This window comes from Carcharodon carcharias, chromosome 11, assembly GCF_017639515.1.
Source record: "Carcharodon carcharias isolate sCarCar2 chromosome 11, sCarCar2.pri, whole genome shotgun sequence".
Lineage (NCBI taxonomy): Eukaryota > Metazoa > Chordata > Chondrichthyes > Lamniformes > Lamnidae > Carcharodon > Carcharodon carcharias.
In genome coordinates this window covers 156,825,786-156,847,494 of record NC_054477.1, presented here as the reverse complement: position 1 = coordinate 156,847,494, position 21,709 = coordinate 156,825,786, and the positions used below count along the sequence as shown (strand labels likewise).

Sequence of the window (21,709 nt, the reverse complement as noted above, 5' to 3'; positions counted from 1 at the left end):
TAGCTACTGAAGTACCACCCAGACCATGGCACATTATGGGAGCTGATTTATTCACACACAATCAAGAATGGTACCTCATAGTTGCGGACTGCTGTTCAAAGTTCCCTTTTGTCCGAAAGGTGAAAGATTCGAGAACTATAACAATCATCTCAGCAGCATGAGTCCGTTCACCGAGCACGGGATTCCTGAAAGAATAACATGTGACGATGGAATCCAAGTGACCTCCAGAGAATTTAAGGAACTTGCTGAACATGATGGGATCAACATAATCACCTCATCACCACATTACCCAGGGGGACATGGGTTTATAGAAAGACACGAAGACACGTCCAGATGGTCAAGAAAACATGAAATGCCAAGAGGTAAAGGATGACTGAAACCTTGCCTTTTGCCACTCTGACCTACGCTGGCAGGAATATTGAAGAACTGTTGAATTGAAGAAAGTATATAATAACTCTGTCAAGCAAGATACTCCTACCAAGTGACTAGGAGGAAATAAGACAATAACTCACTGATGCACAGATAGAAGGAGGTCAACACTTAAACACGCAGGCCAAATCCCTGCCTGAGTTGTTGAAAGGACAAACTGTACAGGACCCAATCATGTAAACCTAGAAATAGCAAAAGTTGTTGGTGAATCTGAGACTCTAAGATTACAGATTATCGAGACTGAAACCGGTAAGCAAATGAGAAATAACAAAGTCTATATCCGACCTACTCCTGAGCTGGAAAAGCTGGAAAGTTCATCAACAACACCAGCAATATCAATAACAAGTGAGACAAGCCAGCAGCAACACCAACAAGCAGTGCAACATCAGCAAGGTCACCAGGTGACACAAATTAAGAACATCAAGCACGATTCCTACAATACTTACATGAAGGTTTTGCTCCCAGTGTGAGGATATCCCTTGCAATCCAGGTGTACTGATGCCTGTGATGTCCCCAAATGTGGGATACTCAACTGCAAAATTCATGGTAGTGGGGGCTGCATTCGCGCTTTCCCCTGTTTAAAAAAAACACCAGGAGCAATATCATCTGTGCAGCATGCCAACTCACCACTGACAGCAACGAGTGCCAAATCTACAAGATGGAGGTACAGCATCCTACCATATAAGTGATACTGTGATTAATCCAGTAATTTGATTGTTTCGGACTTATGGAAACCAGGAGACATTACACACACACACACACACACACACACACACACACACACACACATATATATAATACAGTCTATCCAATCTGGAAATTTAATGTCCAGGAAAAGCAATTATCTGGAAAGTCTTCGAGCAAACCCCAAGTAACTCGACCTGCTTAGGCTCTGTGATAAATCGAGAAGGGTGTGGGATCACCTGATGTTCGGGCTGAGAGTAAAAAATGATAGGTGATGGCGGAGACTGTGTAGGATGAGAAAACACAGCACGAGGTACAAGGCCATTTGATTTCTCTCTCTATTTTCTCTCTCCCTCTCTCTCTGACAGCCTACTTCTCCAACTCTGCCTCTATTTCTCAGTCTCTCTCTCGCGATCTCTTTCTCTAAATGTGTCTTTTGGTTTCTCTCTCTGTCAGCCTATTTCTCTATCTCTCCCCCTGTCTCTCTCTCTCTCTGTCTCACTGTCTCTGTTGGTCTCTCTCTTTCTCTCTCTATCGGTCTATTTCTCCATCTCTTCCTCTCTATCTCTGTTGGTCACTCTCTTTCTCGCTCTATCAGTCTATTTCCCATTCCCTTCTCTTTCTCTTGATTTCTCTCTCTGGCTCTCAAAGTGGAAACATGAGCCAGGATTTTTCAGCACTGATGCAGTGGGATCACCCGTAGCGCGTGCGGAGAGCCATTCAAATCTCTGCTGACTTTGGTGGGACTGGAAGATCCCACCAGCGAGATGGGCCGCAAAATCCCGCCCATAGAAGACAGAATATTTTTGGACATTTAAAAGAACTTTTCATTGCTAGTTTATAACATTCTATCACTGTTTCATGTTTCAGGTAAATATTTATATCAATGGTGTTTTGTGGCTCACACACTTAACATCATTTTATAATCCAGAAAATTCCCAAATCTAGAAACTCTTTGGTCCCAAGCATTCCAGATTGGACAGTTATAGTTTATTAATAATTCAAAGAAAAGTATTTGATAAGCACGGGGGTGAAAGGTTACTGGGGTTAGGCGGGAATGACAAGTTGATGTTACAGTCAGGTCAGCCATGATCTTATTGAATGGCAGAGCAGGTTCGAGGGGCCAAGTGGCCTACTCCTGCTCCTAATTCATATGTGGTTATGCAAAAGACACATGCTCCCCAAACAAATCTAACCTAAAGGAGGGGGTTGGATCCTAGTCACTGGTTTGTTGGGACTTAAGGATCCGGATTGCCTGCTTGTTTCAGGATGGCTGAGTTGGTCCCATAAACAAGGACGATCTGTAGATGGTTCTTAGAAGAAACCACATTCTGTTTATTTACTCAGCAGCTACATGTGTGCTTATGACTCAAATCCTATCTCTACACTACAGACTCTAACTAAACATTACTGAACACTGAAGCTGCCCACACTACTCTGCTATTGGATACCAAGATCATGTGATCTTCCATTATAACATTCTTCCTAAAGATATATTACACATCAGGTTACTACAGAGGGCACTTATCTTGCTTCAGAAAGGTGGATGGATTAGAATATATAATGCAAACATTTTCTTCGTATGGCACAGAATTCTTTCCCTGGGTTATTCAATAATGGCACGGTGACCTGCACTGGAGAATGTTAACAAGTCTTTTTTAGTTAAAGCACTCCACATGACAAGTGAACACATTCCTGACTGATGGATTCTCCCCATACTGTCACCTACTGCAATTTAAGTTTACCGTGGTCTTATGTATGAAATGGGCTGGGGGACATACCTGGGTGGTGTTAGGTTGCCTTTTTCTGTCCTTCTGATAACATTAGAGTGGTTGTGGATTTCCTTGTGTTCAATGGAAAGAACATGATTAGAAACTAAGGACCTCAGCAAGAAGCAGTGGAAGGAATGACTTTTGGCTTAGCATTGTTACATTACCTTAGAGCAGAGAAGGTGAAGGGGAGAATTAATAGAAGTGTTCAAAATTCCATGGGGCTTTGATAGAGTGGATAAGGAGAAACTGTTTCCAGTGGCAGGAGTGTTGGTAACCAGAGGACACAGATTTAAGATAGCAAGTTAAAAATAGTCAACAGCAAGGTGGGGGGGAGATTTTTTTTTAACTCAGTGAATTGTTACTATCTGGGATGCATTGGTAAAAGCAGATTCAATGTCACTTTCAATAGGATGTAGATATTGCTGAAAAAAGAAGCTTTTCATCTGACATTCATCAGGACAATTTGCAAGAATACCAAGTGTAAAGTGAACAACCATTTATCCTGTATGAGAAGAGAGTGCTGATTGGTTGGCAAGAGGACTCTGATTGGTAGAGGTGTTGCCATGGGGAGTGAACCAGTTGATGGTGACTGACAGTTAACTGTTGACCATTGATTGAAATTTAAACCAGGCAGTTTGACTCTGATTGGTCAAGACATTGCCCTGAGGAATGAACCAGCGAATGGCTGTCACTTGTTTTGTTTAGCTGAAACAGGTGCAATGTGTGAACTTGTTCTTTCTGTCTGCAAAAGTAAATATAAATTTATGAAGGAATATTTGGCAGGGCTATGGTGTGAAAATAGAAAGGAGAGAGAGAGACAAATTGAAATGTTCTTTCATAGAGCTTTATAGGTATAATGGGCCAAAAGCCTCAATGGTGTAGGATTCCATGATCATAGAATGGCTTGCTAACTAACATGGAGATTCCAACATGATTCTTGATCCATCATGATATATTATGGTAAGGGCTTGATTTCAGGTTAAAATCAGAGAGGAAATAATATCTTGAGAAGGACCAAGTAGGACATTCCTTCATTTATGCTCTTGGTCTGCCACCCATCCCTATAGAATTTCCCAGGATTCTTTCTTCTGCAATACTACACCCTGCTTACCATGATGTATCCATGAAGGGATAACCTCCATCAGATACCACTTGGATAAAAAAAATAATAGTGCTATCAGCCGGCTGTGTGAGCACCAATTCAGGCTCTAAGTCTCCAATGGAAAGCCATATTGTATGATTCTTAAAGTGACTAGAATTTTGAAGTAAATTCTCACACATCGCTATGTATATTAACACTGCTGTCATCATCTTTGTAGCTGTTGAAAAAACCTTGTTATTTTTCTTGTATGGCTATTCTGAATAAGTAGGACAGGATTATTCTGTTTTCTGTCTGCCAACATCTGTTTTCTACTTATAGAGGCACAGTACACTTTTTTGGTAGGACCTAATTTTGGCTTAATTTCTGGAACCTTATTCTTCCTGCACTGAGTAATGTACAGCTGTGATACATTGCTATGCAATGACTGTAACACTAATCAAAAAAATACCACTTAAAGGATGGACCTAAATTAAGTGATATTGCTACTTTTTATATTTCATTGTGTGATAAGCCCATGCACTGCAAGGTACATTTGGTAGAACCATACATTACTGAAAGAGACCATTCAGCCCACCATTCCTTGGCCAACTCTCTAAAAGAGCAACCAGTTAGTCCCATTCCTCCTGCTCTTTCACCATAGTCCAGCAAATGCTTCCTTGTTAAGTATATATCCAATTCCCTTTCAAAAATTCTTTTTGAATCTGTTTCCACTGCCCTTTCAAACAGCAGTCAAGATCATAACAACTTGCTGTGTAGAATAAATCCTCATCTGCATCACCAGCCCCTTACCTGGCTTTTTTTTTGCTAATTATCTTAAATCTGTGTCCTCTGCTTACTGACACTTTTTAAAAATATATTTGAAATATAGTTTAATATATTTGTTCTGTTTGAGCGATAATGAGGTACAATTCCCCCCAAAAATATTTTGCTACCATATGAAACAATTATCTACAGTTAAAGGGATTCATAAAACACTTAATGGTACAATTACAAAGTTATTAGGATTGTAAATTTTTTTAAAAATACTTTAAATGTCATTCAATAAGTAAACTATGTTATAGAATCAACCTAAAGTGAATGTTGAAAGTAACTGGGAAATGGAAAATTGCACTTTATTCTAGTTTAATAATTTTTTCTGGTGCAAAGCAAACTATTTATTCCATGGACAGAGTCGAAATTGAAAAGCTACAGCATGAATGACATTGCTTCCAAAAGTGAAAGTCGAAACAAAGGGTCAGAAAGACATTTCCTTTGTTCTCAACTTTAATTTAAATTGGGAACTAATTCACCAGCATTTTGATTATAGAGATAATGCTTAAATTGGGAAATCTCCATTAAAAACATACAAAATTATATTGTATATATTGAAGATGATTGTTTGCTGCAGTATTAAAATTCCAAAGTTGCAAGGCTGTAACCATATTTTATATTGAGCAGCTGGATGAAATTTTTCAAGCTTTCAGACCATGCCTGCCTCCACCCTAAACCGTGACATTCTTCACTAAGCTTCTCCACTTCTCCCCCTTCAAGATGCTCCTTAAAACCTGCCACCTTGATCAAGCTTCACCTGCGTAATATTTCCTTATGTGATTTCAGTGGCAAACGATGTTGGATAACTCTGTTGTGAAAGGCCTTAGAACATTTTACTTCATTAAAGGAGAAACGTAAACACAAGCTGTTGTTATTGCTGGGTAATCAATAGTCTGTGTGATGAAGCACATCAGCTACAGTTTTGTTTGAAGCTATCTTGAGCAGGCCTGCTGAGCTGAACACCAGACGATGCCAAGGGGCTAACCTTGGCAACTGGTCCTAGCCTTGGTAATGGAGCAGACCTGGTGACGTTAATGCACCCAGCCAACTTGCACACTGTGACAAGTGTGTAATGTGGCTTTTGTAAGGTAGTCCCCAGGGAAAATCGAAAATGTGTTGAAATTTACTGATTGGCATTATTTCAACACCAGCACTTACTCAGTGGGAAAAAGCATGGGTTGCTGTTGGAATTAAAATGAAAGGTGTCAGAAGACATTTTCCCTTGGTATGTGTACTCCTTGGGCAGAAGTTTGCCGTCAGTGAGCAGGGCCTGCTCGCCAACGGGAAAATGACGCGCAGTGACGTTGGGCGGAACTCCCGTCATCACCGCGCCCCACTTAAATTTTCAGGAAGGCGGGGGTGCAGTAAAATCAGCTACGGTCCTGCCGTCCCTTCAATGGCCAATTGAGGCCATTGACAGGATCATTTAAACAATTAAACAACCTGCCCGTCAAACATTAAGGTTAGCGGGCAGGCCAGGAGCCCCGGCGGTAACTAGATAAAACATGAAACCTCATCCAGCGGCGGGATGATGTTTCATGCAGGATTTTAAAAAGTTTAATAAAGTTATTATGTAAATTATGAACATGTCCCATCTCATGAACATTGTCACATGAGGGGGACATGTTAGGGAATTTTTTTTTTCTATTTTTAATATTTTTGAAAGTGTCAGTGATCTCCCTGAGGCTGCACTTAGCCTCAGGGAGATGTGCGCTCTTTTGTGCGCATGCGTGAAAGAGCCAATCTGGCTTTAGGGGAATCCCCCCGCCCACACAGGGAGCGCATAGCGCTTCCCACCAGATGTCACGGTGGCCGGGCCTTAATTGGCCCACCCACATAAAATGGCGGTGGGGCCCGCTTCTCCAGCAGGGATCAGCTCCGCGCCCGCCGGAGATTGGGTTGGGCCCGCACGCCCGACAGGCAGGAAATTCTGCCCCTTGTCTTTATAAGTCACATACATTTTCAACTGGTTTGTCAAATCGGTCTTGCTCCTTATTATGAAGTGATCTTCTGAAAGATATTTCTACTAAAGTTTTGGTAATACGAGGCCTCGCAGTTGTTGAATTTCAAATCCCAGTCCTTTCTGTCCCTCCAAATATTCCGCTTGCTTTGCCTATTCCCGATAAGTCATCATGTGTATCTTTAACTGAAGACTTGCCTTTATTTGGTGAGGCAACAGGTACAGTCTATTTGATCCATTGAGCTCATGCTGGTTCCCTGTAGAGCAATCCAGTCGTTTGCATTCATCCACTTTACCCCCGTAACTCTGTAAACTTATTTCCTGCAGGTGCCCATCCAATTTGCTTTGGAAATCATTGATCATTTTTCAGGGGAGCACCTTCCCTTAGTAGAGGAATTCAAGTAGCTTGAGATTTTGTTCACGAGTGGTGGTGGCCGTGGGGGTGGTGGACAGTGAGAGATTGATCAGTGGATCAGTGCAGCGGCTGAAGTCCTGCGGATGGTCTACAGGTCCGTGGTGATGAAGCGGGAGCTGAGTTTTAGGATGAAGCTGTTGGTTTACCAGTCGATCTACGTCCCTATCCTCACCTATAGTCATGAACTGTGGGTAACCGTTACGATTGCGGGTACAAGTGGTGGGAACGAGGTTTCTCCGCAGGGTTGCTGGTGTCTTCTCGGGTCAGGGTGAGGAGTTCGACAATCTGGGAGAGCCTCGGAATAGACTCGCTGCTCCTCTGGATTGAGAGGGACCAGTTGATGTGGTCCGGGCATCTGATAAGGATGCCCCCCGGTAGGCTCCCGCTGGAGCTATACCGGGACGCTGCCCAACTGGGCGGAGACCTCGAGGCTGACCTAGGACGCGCTGGAGGGATTACATCTCTCGGCTGGCCTTGGAATGCTTGGGAATCCCCCAGGAGGAGCTGGAACCTGGCTGAGGAAAGGGAAGTCTGATCGGCCCTGCTCAGCTTCCTGCCACCGTGACCTGGTGTGAGAATGGATGGACGGACGGACGGACGGACGGATGGATGGATGGATGGGTGGATGGGTGGATGGATAGATGGGTGGATGGATGGATGATCATCTTGGCTTTCCCCTGCCCTTGTGGACAGCAAGTTCCAAGTCATTACCACTCATTACAACCCTTGAAAATGTTCTTCGTCACTCTAGCCCTGCATCTTTTGCCCAAAACCTTTAATCTGTCTCCATATCCTTGCACCATCAGCTAACGAGAACAACTTTTCTTTCTGTACCTTATCTGTACCTAACATAATCTTGCACACCTCTAACTAATCTCCCCTCAATCCCCTTTGTTCCAAGGAGAACAGCCCCAGCTTCTCCAGCCTAATTTTGCAGCTATGAAATCACAAATTCTCAGTAACTCAGAGTTCTAAGTCCAAATGTTGCTTAAGTGATATTTCAACCTGAATTAATAACTTTAGTAGTGGGACAGAAGTTCTAGTGAGGCTATAGGAGCTTAAAGCAAATAAATCCTTAGGAAAGGCTGATATTTATCCCCAAATACAGAGAGACAAGGGAAGAGATTTATGAGGCATTAAAAGTCATTAAGAGGGAGTCAGTAAACACTGACAGGTCTCTAGTGTACTGGATAACATGGAAATGTGATGCCTTCTCCCAAATATGATAATAACACAGACATAGGCAAAGAAAGACTCATTTGCCTTATCCAACCTAGTCTCAGAAAGGTAATATCTTGCTTGATCAGTCACCTTGACCACTTTCATGGGGTGAGCTGTGGAAAGCTTCTCACAATCGTAATGTGGCATCAGAAATACATTTCACAAAGGTACCCATGGGACTGATTATTGATGTTAAAGCAGTGGTATTCGAGATAGAAACTCAAAATTATATAGACAACACAATGGAGTAGATATTCAAACTATAGAGCACTGGCACCAAGACATGGGGGAGTCATTCACGGTCTGTACTCAGTTCAGATAACAGACAGCCAATTCAGGGACATGCACTGACGATCCAGAAACATACGTTGGAATTTTTTGCTGGTTGGGCGGGAGCGCGCCCCACCTGAACGAGCGAAAAATGACATGCGATGATGTTGGGCGAGCATCCTGATGTCATCTCACACTCGCGCAATATTTCGGTCAGCGGGCGCAAGCAGGAGTGGGCAGCGTGCCCGCCGACAATTAACGGGCCATTAAAGTACCGATCGAAAGTAATTTTTCACTGCCCGTCCAACCTAAGGGTGGGCGGGGCAGGTGAAAAGGCCAAGTGGCCTTTGCACAGTTTTTAGCAAACTTCATCCACAGGCGGGATGAGGTTTCCAACAGCAAATAAAAATTACATTAACGTGTTAACTTTTCATTAATAACACGACCCTGCTGATGTGACGGAGTCACATGAGGGGACATGTTTTTTTAACATTGTAATATTGTTATTTATTATTTTCATAAATCTTCATCTCCCCGAGGCAGCTCTGTGCCAGTGAAGCTCCCCGCTCACCCTCCCCCTCCACCACACAGGCGGTGCTGAGCGCTGCAGCGTGCGCTTTACGCTGGGCGGGCCTTAACTGGTCCGCCAGCGTGAATTTGTGGTAGAGGCTCAATCGTGGGTGCCTTCCACCGCCCCGCATCGCCCTCCAAGCTCACCCGACGAGGGCAAAAATCGGGTCACGAGTCCAAATCCCACCACGGCATCTGGGAAATTTAAATTCAATGAATTAAGTGAAAGCCCGGAATGAAAGGAAAAAATACAATACCATCAGAAATGGGGATGGTGAAACCGCTGAATATCATAAAATGCCCATCTGGTTCATTAATGTCCTTTAGGGAAGAAAATCTGCTGTCCTTGCCTGGTCTGGTCTACAAGTTGCTCCAGCAGGCTCACCGTAATGCAGCTGACCCCCTCCCCTCAGAAAAAGCCACTCAGCTGTATCAAAGGGCTAATAAGAATAACTCACTTCCTAACAGCACAGTGGGTGTACCTTCATCACAAGATCTGCAGGGGTTCGAAAATGCAGCTCACCACCACCTTCTCAAGGGCACTTAGGGATGGGCAATCTGTGTTAGCCTTGCCAGCGATGCCCCACATGTCATGAATGAATAATAAAAAGCCAACGCAAAATGATCTTTAATCAGAAAGGAATGAGTTAAGAGGGAAGATTATAGAAACTTGGGCTTAATAGCATTGAAAGGAAGCACCCCCAAGAAATGATCTCAGTGAGATGTGAGAAATGAACTGAGCACCCTTTCTCCAGTATAATTGAGGGTGAAGAAAAATTAGATCCTTAACACGATATCAATCTAGATTAGGGTAGGGGGTGGGGTGGAGGCTCGGACTAGAAAGGAGCAAATTTTAACCGGTCGTAGGAATTTGTTTTGTGATGCGTGGGCTGTCTGTTGAGGGGAAATTACTGGAATCTGTCATTGGGGTGAAGTGGCTGAGAACTTAGAATGAGTGTTAGCTGATCTGACAGGGCCAGCATAGCTTTACTAAGGGTTACTGTGGAATGGATTTACTGATAAAGCGGTGCTGGCGAGAGCTCAAGGATCTGTTCATGATACTTTTGACTGCTCGGGTGAGGGAGGATGAAAGGATTAAAAGATGGGTGAGCTAATAATGGTGGAATTATCTTCCTCACTTTTAACATGATATTCCGCTAATGGTGGGCAGTGTGCGCATGATTACTTGATATGCATAGCTGGTAGACCTGGCTCCCTGCTGGTAGTGTGGTTAAAATGAGCTGTTCTATATATTTTCATAAGCTTTGCAGATATAGTAGCAGTATCTGTAGCAAGGTAGAACATATTATCAGTGAGTAATACCAGGGGTAAAAGGGTTAAGTTATAACAACAGGTTCCGTAAAGGCTTGACTTATACTCCCTCAAGTACAGAAGGTTAAAGGGTAAGCTAATTGAGTTGCTAGGATGATTAAAGGATTTGATAGGGTAGATAGAGAGAAGAAATTTCTCCTGGTGGAAGAGACCAAAACAAGAGGGTGTACCATTAAAATTAAAGCTAAGCCATTCAGGGGTGATGTTAGAAAGTAATTCTTTACACAGAGGGCAATAGAAATCTGGAAAACTCTCCTCCAAAAAGCTGCTGAGGCTGGAGGTCAATTGAAAACATAAAAACTAAGATTGATAGATTTTTTTTTAAGTTAAAGACATGAAGGGTTATGGAGACAAGGTGGGTGGATGGAGTTGAGTTATAGATCAGCCGTGATCTCATTGAATGGTGGTATAGAATCAAGGGGCTGAACGTCCTCCTCCTGTTCCTAAGTTCCTGTGATGATATGGAGACCGAATTTTGCAGCGTCAATATAGAGAGACCAAGGCAAATGTTCCTTGTGTGTGAGTGAAGCAGGAAGGCGTGCAAAGGAAAGGAACTGAGTGAAGTTAATTGGCAGCACTCTACGTGTACAATGCATGACATGTGGGGGGGCTTGCACTCAGTCGAGGGGTGGGTTGACTGAAATAAGCAGTTCTTTATAGGTTTGTCTGTTCTCAAAACTGTCCCACAGGGGAACAAAAGAGGAAGCCCTGCAACAAACGTTAAAGGTCCTGAACGAGGTCCTCCACAGTCATGAGGAAGAAACAGAAAGATTTACATTTCTATAGCACTTTTCATAACCTCAGGGCATCCCAAAGCCACTTATGGATATTGAAGTAAAAAGAATAATCATTATGAAGAACTAATGAAGTAGTATTTGAAGGTGTTCTGGCATAAGTTTTAGAATTATTCAATAATTTGAATTAAGCATTGTAAAAGACTCAGCAGTGTGGGAACTTTGGGCAGAAATTCAACAATCTGAAATTTTGGCCTAAATTTTCAGCTCGGCGGGCCGGCTGAATCGGCGTGGCCCAGGATCCGATTAACGGCCAGCCAGCGTGAAACACACGCTATAAAGCTCAGCAGGGGTGGGGTGGGGGCAGGAAGAGGGCGGGCGACGATGACAATGTGGGCGCGGGTCAGCGCTGACTTAAAGCTGCAAGAGGGCAGAGAGCTGCCTCAGGGAACCGAAGACCTGAAACAGCAAAAATAAAGGTTTCGAGAGCTGAAAAAAAGTGTCCGTGCATCGTAATCGGTCACCTGAAAGTTTAGCTTATGAAGATGGGGTCCACAGAAATGCATTTATGTTTTATTTCTTTACGGAAATCTCACCCCACTCATGGGTGATGTTTGTTGCGCCGTTAATGGGCTTAATTGCCCTCTTAATTGTCAGCGGGTACGCTTCCGACTTTTGTGTGCACCTGCCGACTGAAATATCATGCGAGTGTGGGATGATGTCAGGACACTCGCCCGATGCTATCTCATGCAATTTCACATCCAATCAGGCGCCCGCTTGATCACACATGGTGGAGTGATGAAAGGACAGATGGTTCCAGGGGAGGGATATTGTATAGCTGACCCAGCTAGGATCAGGGATGCAGTGATAGGGCTCACCATCCAATGAAGGCAGCATCCCATTTTGAAGCCCAAAGTGCACTCCAAATCTTCAGGGCATTTGTACTTCCTTTAAAGATTTCTCCTCCTCCTTATGGTGCTATAGTGGGTGTGAAACACAGCACATTCATGTTTTCCAGTGTAGCAGGGGCAAGAATTCCATCGGGAGGCTGTCCTGTGTTGCTAATGACCTCCCAAAACCAGGAAAATGAGTTTGGGGAACAGCAAAATCAGGCTTATCCTGACCCATACCTTGGAGGTAAATCTAGGCCTATAGGTTTTCAATGCAAAATAAACTGTTGCAGATTTTGTTTTGGCAAGATTTAGAAATTGCTTTCATTAGATGTCGCAAGCCATGTGCAACCATGAGATATATTTAACCCTGTCTACAGAAACATGTGTGTGGGTAGCTGTGATTGGGATTAGAATACATCCCATGCAGCTTTACCTGCCTGATTCTGCTCCATTTATCATCCACTCCTTCCAAGCACATGAGATAGGGAATTCCCATAAGGAAATTCCTTGGTGTCAGAATTGCGCTTGAGTAGAAAGGCTCAAGGGAACTGAACAGCCAGCTGAGGACCAACAGATAAATAAAACCATTAAGAAATGATTGTAATAGACTTTATACTACTAAAGAAAGAAAAAAAAATTCTATTTATTTAGCCTTTTTCACAACCGCAGGATGTCCCAAAGCACCCTACAGCAAATTAAGTGCTTCTCTGAATTGTCCTTATGGTCATACTGTAAGAACCAGCGAGTTAGCCAAGACTGAGGTCAATCAGGTGATCTGTTTTCTGAGCCATGTTAGTTTGGAATAAATATTGACCACGCCATCAAGATAACTCCCATGCACGCCCATCGAACTGTCAAAGGCCTGTGCAGGCCATTAGTGAAGTAATTAAGCCAATTGAGGAAGTTGCCTATCGAACCTTAAAGTTGGCGGGCAGGCCAGGAGCCCAGGCAACCTTTGCATGTTTTATGGAACATCATGCACGGGCAGGATGAGTTTTCACGAAGGGTTTATAAGTTAAATAATTTTTTTCATTTAAGTTCATTGGCATGTCCCAGCTGATGTGATATTGTCACATGAGGGGACATGCCTTAAATTTTTTTTTTCTCTTTATTAAAATTTTTGGAACCTAAATTAATCTCCCTGAGGCAGCTCTGTGCCTCAGGGAGATTTCTGCGCTCTTTTGTGTGCATGCGCTGACTCCTTTTCCCCGCATGGGGAGCACTCAGCGCTTCCGTGTGCACGTCATACTGGCCAGGCCTTAATTGGCCCACCCAGGTAAAGTGGCAGCATGGACCCAATCAGGTCTGTGCCCACACCCCACCCCCCCACCCCCCCCCACCCAACAACAGGGGGATAATTCTATCCATAGAGTTATTTACATCCAGAAAGCTGATGGGACCTTGATTGAACCTCTCACTTAAACAGTGCCACCCTCTGACAGTGCAGCACTCTCTCAGCACCCCATTAGCCTTGAATTTGTGCTCAGGCAAGACTTGAATCCATTACCTTCTGACTCAGAGGCAAGAGTACTGCGCACTGAGCCACAACTGACACTTGAAAACAGTGCAAACCAAAAATAAATAGATCAAGGAAACCAGAGTGGCTGAGAGGAGAGGAAAAAAAATACAGGAGTAAACTGAGTGATAAATATATCACCCCATGTTGAAGAAATGTATTTCCGAATGTGAAAACGAAAAGAAAAAGATATGAGAATAGACGACTCTTTGGAAGGATAGGCTGACAGGGTGAGAAAAAATAGGGAGACTTCCGGGGAACGTAAAAAGTAAATATCTTGATGCATTTACAGAGAAAAAACAGAGCACAAATACAGCAAGGACGAGGACTGAAGGAAAGTCCAGCCCTGAGAGAAAAGAAAAATGAGGGAACGTTCTGAGTGACAGTTAACATTTCCTGATATGGGATGTTTGATTTACTGAGACAGCCCATAAGTTCTTCATGAAGGGACCAATTTTCAGTTGAAAAATGTACAAATGTGTAATTATATGTATAAAATACTCATAAAACCCATTTCATTCCGGGCACAATGAAATCTGATACAATTCCACCTGTAGGATGGTCACAATGGAGCTGACAATGGAGTTTGACAGAGAATAGAATTAAAGCATATTTTAGGAGGTAATTACTGTTATTTGCATCCATGTTAAGCCCTAACGGACATTGACTGCTTGCAATTGGGTTATAAAACGACGGCCTGGAGCTCCTGCTCAGTTGCAGTATTTCTTCAGCGCAAGCCAACCGAAATAGGACAAAAGGCCGCAAAAGATGGCGGAATTTTAAGCGCAAATTACGCTCATGCAAGTCAAGTTTCTGTGATTTTTCGCGGCAGTTTAAAAAACACTGCGCTAGAGGCTGACACCACCCACAAAATGACCCCTTACCCAGATCAATTATTCAGCATGGTGCATTTCCACCAATTACACTTGAAGAGGCTTTAAAAATTAAGCTTTTGATCAGGGATAAGGACATCAGTTGGCATCTTTTAAAAGCTTTTGAATATATATCTTCCCAAATTTATTCAGAAAAAAGCCACTGTACTCCAATATAATGTTTAAATGGCTTACAATAAAAGTTTTTTCAGTTATTTAAAATTGAAATACTCACAGACCGATTAAAATGCTACTTTTTTGTTTAATGATTCCATTACCTGCTATCTTAATCAAACTACAGCAAGTTACCACTCTTAAATACATCAAGGAATATGTTTAAAGCAGCATTTTTTTTGGAAAAATAATTACATTCTAAGACGCTGCCTAGTTGTGCTGGTTCAAGGCACATTTGTCATTTGGAATTAGGCAAATGAATTTTAGCGGAAACTTGTGAAAGAAACGTACTTTTCAAAGTTGCGCATCCTGGTTGCAATTTGCTGCCAGATTGTCTATTGTGTTGAAAAGTTGGAACACCAAGCCAAGATGCCTGACAAAATGACACCTGTTTTCCCTTTCCCTTATGTTAGAAATACGTGCTTGACAAGACAAATAGGCACTTATTTTACAACATTCATTCCCAGACAATAGATGATAAGGTCTAAAAATAGTCACATTGATAGCCTGTGTTACAAATGCATTATTTTTCTCTTGAGACACCACAAGTACACGTAAAGTTGTCAACCTTGTTTTGTATGTCCTTGTTAGGGTAAATAATAAATGATTGTGCACGCTGATACAGGACTCTAAATAGTAAATAAAAATTTACTGTACGCTATCAAATAATTGAAAATTAATGGAATGTTTGAGGGTAAATCATTAGAATTCTGATGTTTAAACTACCAGAAGAACTCAAATAATTCCATTTCATATCATTTTCAGAAAATACTGCAACACAAAATGAGGAACCAACATTTGAATAATAAAGCCCCTCAAATATTCAGGAGTAGTTTTGTTGCTGTAGCATTAAGATGATAAGACTTGAAGTGGGGAATCTCAGTGGGGTTCAGAAATGTCTCTGCTGGGCATATTCCTGAAAGTGTCTTCTCACGACCACCCTGCCTTCACTGTCCTAAATCCACACTCCTTTGCTGTATACAAGCTTGAGGAACAGCACCTCCTCTTTTGTCCCAGCACCGTACATCCTTCTGGGCCTTTCTGTATTGCACTGGGGGCAATAGACCTCTGGTACATTCTCCATGACAACACCTCGACCAGAGTCGACTTGCCAACCAATCAGCTCCCCTTTCTCATGCAGTATAAATTGTTGCTCCCTTTGAAATTTGGCATTCTTGTTCTATCTGGTTTTTTTTTCTGGCTTGCTTCTTTCTTTGTCTCTTCATGTTTCATTCACCTGGCTGCTATATAGTCATTCACATGTCACCTGAGCACAACCTTTGTCTCTTTGCCTTGCACTCACTTTTGGCTTTTGCATCATGAAATCTTTTGTAATTTCATCTCTCCTGCCCTCCACCCCATCGCAGTGATTCTCCTTTTGTCCTTCCTGCCCACTGCCCCCTTCTACTGGCTTATCTTTCTTCAGTTCTGATGAAAGACCCCAGACCTGAGACTTTAACTCTGTTTCTCTCCCTATGGATGCCCTCTGACCTGCTGAGTATTTCCAGCATTTTTTGTATTTAATCCCATTCTCCTGCCATTGGTCACCTGACATGTCCATCCTCATGGTCGCCTACTTTTCCACACCAAATCGGAAAGTAAACAGACTCCTTCGGTAGGGTTTTCTTGTGGGCTCCTGAACCCCATCATTAGGCTCAAATGGGGGTTAGAAACCCACAAAATGTGGCCAAATGGCATCCAATTAAGTACAGCAGGTGGGCTTTCGAAGCTGGAGAGCCAACAGGAGATCCTCCAGCTTGGAAGTAGCAACATGAGGCCATTGCAAGTAATCGAGAGAGAGAGAGAGAGAGAGACAGCCTTGAAATGGAGGTGCCGTCTCTCTCCAACCTCGTTAAATTTAAAATTTAAGGAACGGCCATTCCAAACAAGCCATCGCTGTTGGACGGTCTGGGGGTGTGGGTGGGTGGGTGCGTGAGGGGAGTCACTCCTCAGGGTGACCTGCAGCTGCTGCTGAACCCAGGCAGGCATGAAAAATGTCGAGGCTTGCAGGGAGCCCTGCCCCTTCACCCCACCCCCCCCCCCCATCTTCGTCTGCTCCCGAGAGCTGTTTAAAACTTGGGTGGAAGCTGGTAAAGGAACAGAATATGTAAGTAACATAAAACACAGTCCAAAAATGCGGAATGTGGGGAGACTGATTGAAAGCCAAGTAGCCATTGAAGAGGTTGGGGGCTGGGGGCTGGGGACTGGGGGCGGTGTTAGGAGGTGGGAAAGTTGACCTGGTGAGAAAAGAAACACAAAAGTGTTGTGGGCAGAGTGAGAATTGTGAGGTGGCGAAGTACAAACAAGAAAATAGGATGGTAGCACTGATGCAAAGGCTGAGTCCAGAACCATTGAGAGGCACACGGCAATAACAACTTGCAATTATATAGCGTTTTAACGTTGTAAAATTCCCCAAAGCACTTTACAGGGGCCGTATGAAGCATAATTAGACACCAAGCCTCAGAAGACAGTATTAGGACACAGGTCCAACAGTTTGGCCAAGGAGGTAGAATTTAAAGAGTGTCTTAAAGGAGGAAAGAGATTTGGAGAGATTTAAGGAGGGAATTCCAGAGCTTATGGCCCAGGCAGCTGAAGGCATCTTTCTCCATCCTCCTTCAGATTTCAACTGGACTTGGCGACTTTCTTCTCATTAGCATGTGTCACGGACAGAAATTGCGTGTTTTCTTACTGTCCGTGTGCAATGTGTTTTCTTGCCCCCAGAGTGATTGTCCCCATTTAAATAGTCCCGACAGCAAGCATTTTTATGTGTTTTAAAATGAAGAAGGCTATTTGTAATCCCACACTTTCCCCGAAGGTTAAAAGTGCAACATCTCACTCATTCAGCTCACACACTCTATTGCCCACACAAAGATTAGATAGAGATGAAGAAGAAAACAATACAATCACGATGAATAATTGTTTCAATTTCTCTTTCGTGGCAAGCCTGTAGTTTCTTAGGAAAGTTGATGCTTTTAGTTGAAGTGAAAACTTTGTAAGCAGGGTTTTCTCAGTAAGCTGCGAGACTTCTTGCAGTTGAATATCCAGGAAAATTTTTCTCAGGTTATCTCAAAGTTGGAACAGGGTGGGGAGGGTCCTTCTCCCACATTCAAGGTATTGCTGTTTATTACCTTGGCTGCTTAGTTGACCGCAGCTGGTTTGATGACTTTCTGATGGCCTCTCTGTCTCTACAGAACTGATTCTTGCTCTATTAGAAACAGGCAACAAAACATGGCTGACTCACCCATGTGACCTGTTACAAGTCCAAAGTTATTTTCCAGGTAAGAAGGGCGGTCAGATCAATAAGCATCCTTTGTTTGTCATTTGACACTTTGAAATTTACCCGTCTGGGTTCAGATGAAGGAGGTCAATAGGGACCCATTTATCTTTGTCTAACACACAATGAGTTTTGATATGTCTTTTGTCCACGGTGACCAGAAAGATGAGTTGGCTGGAATGCTATAGTTCTTTTGTTGATGCTCCATCCTTAAACAAAGGGCTGTGTGAATTTCCCAGATGGCTATGACTGTCCATATTTATTTCTGTACTCGCTTGAGTATCAGAGCTTTCTGGAGCTGATGCGCCCAAAGGTCACATGATCGGCAGCAGCCATTTTAACAATCTGCTTTTGTTCTGAATTTTAAAGTGTTGCCTGAAAGCTCATAATATACTGGAAAATGACAATTGGCAAGGATGAGTGAAGCAGGCCCAACACTGATGGAATTTTCAAAAGGGCTCCTTTAACAGTTGTTAGGCCCCTAATGGGCTTAACAACCATTTTAGTCCTCAGCCCAGGATGCATAAAAGATTAACCCTACAAGTGTAACAATAGAACCAACATCCATGCAGATTGAGTGCAGCCTGTCCTACCACTGAAATGGTATGCGTTGTTCCCATTTTATATCTGAAAGATGGATGCGATGTATATTCATTTTTATCCCTAAGTTTTATTTCCAATCTTCCCAGGGCCGGGTGGACAGCGACAACTACAATCCTCTTTCCGTTCAGGATTCTCTTCACAACTAACATTTGGTGCCTTCAGTATGAATATGAAATGTTTTTCGGTGTTTCTAAGGGATATGATGAGCCATGACACCAATGCAAGTGTTTTCGAATTACATGTAGGTCATACTAATTGTGGAGCTCTGCAATAGAAACTTCTTAATTTTGATTAAAGGCACTAAATCCAGAATAAAATTGTGCCATTTTAGGCATCTACCAACGTTAGCACCACAACACCTTCTTGATGTTTAGGGGAGGTGGTGGCATTGTGGTAATGTCGCTGGACAGGCATTTCAGAGACCCAGGGTAATTCACTGGAGTACCTGGATTCAAATCCTACCACAGCAGGTTATGAAATTTGAATTCAATAAAGATCTGGAATTTAAAATCTGATAATGACCATGAAACCATTGCTGATTGTTATAAAAGCCCATCTGGTTCATTTTGTCCTTTAGGGAAGGGAAGCTGCTATCCTTACCTGGTCTGGCCTACATGTGACTGCAGAGCTACAGCAATGTGGTTGACTCATAAATGGCCCCTGAACAAGGGCAATTAGGGATGGGCAATAAATGCTGGCCCAGCCAGTGATGCCTACATGCCAGGAACGAATAAAAAATAAAACATTTGCATCGTACGCCCGATTTCAGAGTGCCTTTCATTCTCCGGGTGATATTCAGTAGCCTGTAGATGCTTTCGTGGTTGCGTTTTTATCTTTTCACTTTTCAGAGCTGAGCTTCTGACCTCATATCTGCCCTATCACTAAGACCGCCTATTTCCACCTCCATTACCTCACCAGACTCTGTCTCTGTATCAGCTCATCTGCTGCCGAAACCCTCATCCATGGCTTAGTTACCTCCAGACTCGTCTATTCCAATGCTCTCCCACATTTTACCCTCCATAAACTTGAGATCATTCAAAGTTTTGCTGCCTGTGTCCTTACTCGTCTTGTTCACCCATCATCCCTGTGTGCACTGACCAACATTGTTTCCCAGTCTAGCAAAACTTTGATTTTAAAACACAAACCTTGATTGGAAGTCCCTCCTTGGCCTCGTCCCTCCTTTTCTCTGTAATCCCCTCCGTCTCCACAACTCTCCGAGATATCTGCGCCCCTCTAATTCTGACCTCTTGCAAATTCCTGATTTTAATTTACCCATTGGTGGCTATGTGTCCAGTTGCCTGGGCCTAATCTCTTAAACTCCCTCCCTGTACCTCTCCTCCTCCCTACCTTGCCCCCTTCCTTCAAGTCTCTCCTTCAAATCTGTTGTGGTACATCTTTAAGGCACCTCAGGGATTTACCGGGACTCGCACAGTACTCCTCCGCATCCTGAAAACCACCCAACAAAACCTGTCCAATTGAGGGACCCAGGCCGGGAAAGAGGAAGGGACCATTGAAAGCCACCTCCCCACCCTTGCATCAACCTCTCGCGCTGGCGACTCTATCCCTGCAACCCCTATCCCACCCCACTTAGCTCCCTCAAGGGATCCAGTGATGATCCCTGCTGAAGGCTACCGTGTAATACCAAGAGCAGCCATCACTCTCAGTGGTGCTGCCGGCAATGGAGAACTGCCAGTCTCTGACTGGCTGGCAGCTTTCGGTAGTGAGATTTCCACCTTACTGGGACCTCGAACAAGTGGGAGGCAAGAAAAGTTAAGTTAAATGTTTGATTGTGCAGAGAAGTGACAAGGTTACTCACTCTGGTTCTCCAAATTAAATTCCACTCAAGCTCTCTTGTATTAAAATTCAATCAACTTTCCCTTTCAGGTTTATTTTTATTTTATTCATTCACGGGAGGTGGGCTTCGCTGGCTGGGCCAGCATTTATTGCCCATCCACAGTTGCCCTTGAGAAGGTGGTGGTGAGCTGCCTTCTTGAACTGCTGCAGTTCATGTGGTGTAGGTACACCCACAGTGCTGTTAGGGAGGGAGTTCCAGAATTTTGACCCAGCGACAGAGAAGGAACGGCGATATATTTCCAAGACAGGATGGTGAGTGGCTTGAAGGGGATTTTCTAGGCGGTGGTGTTCCAATGTCTCTACTGCCCTTTTCTTCTCAAATGGGAGTGGTCATGGGTTTGGAAGGTGCTACCTAAAGAGGTAAAAACAAAAAAACTGCAGATGCTGGAAATCCAAAACAAAAACAGAATTACCTGGAAAAACTCAGCAGGTCTGGCAGCATCGGCGGAGAAGAAAAGGGTTGACGTTTCGAGTCCTCATGACCCTTCGACAGAACGTGAGTTCGAGTCCACTGACTCACGTTCTGTCGAAGGGTCATGAGGACTCGAAACGTCAACTCTTTTCTTCTCCGCCAATGCTGCCAGACCTGCTGAGTTTTTCCAGGTAATTCTGTTTTTTTTTCTACCTAAAGAGGTCTTGGTGAATTCCTGCAGTGCATCTTGTGAATGGTACACACTGCTGCTACTGTGCACTGGTGGCAGAGGGAGTGAATGCTTATAGAATTGGCACCAATCAAGTGAGCTGCTTTGTCCTGGATGGTGTCCAGCTTCTTGAGTGTTGTGGGAGCTGCACTCATCCAGGCAAGTGGATAGTATTCCATCACTGACGTGCCTAGTAGATGGTGAACAGGCTTTGGGGAGTCAAGAGGTGAGTTACTCACCGCAGGATTTCTAACTCCTGACCTGCTCTTGTAGCCACAGTATTTATATAGCTAGTCCAGTTCAGTTTCTGGCCAATGGAACTGCCCAGAATGTTGATAGTGGGGAAATTCAGTGATGATAATGCCATTGAATGTCAAGGGGTTATCTTTAGGCTCTCTATTGTTGGAGATGGTCATTGCCTGACACTTGTGTGGTGCAAATGTTACTTGCCACTTGTCTGCCCAAGCCTGGATATTGTCCAGGTCTTGCTGCATTTGGACATGAACTGCTTCAGTATCTGAGGAATTGTGAATGGTGTTGAACATTGTGCAATCATCAGCGAACATCCCCACTTCTGACCCTA

General features: G+C 43.5%; 1 pseudogene; it reads left to right on the top strand.

Moving 5' to 3' along the window:
- Positions 1-867: 867 nt before the first annotated feature.
- LOC121284527 lies at positions 868-1,006 on the top strand (annotated as a pseudogene).
- The last annotated feature ends 20,703 nt before the right edge of the window (positions 1,007-21,709 follow it).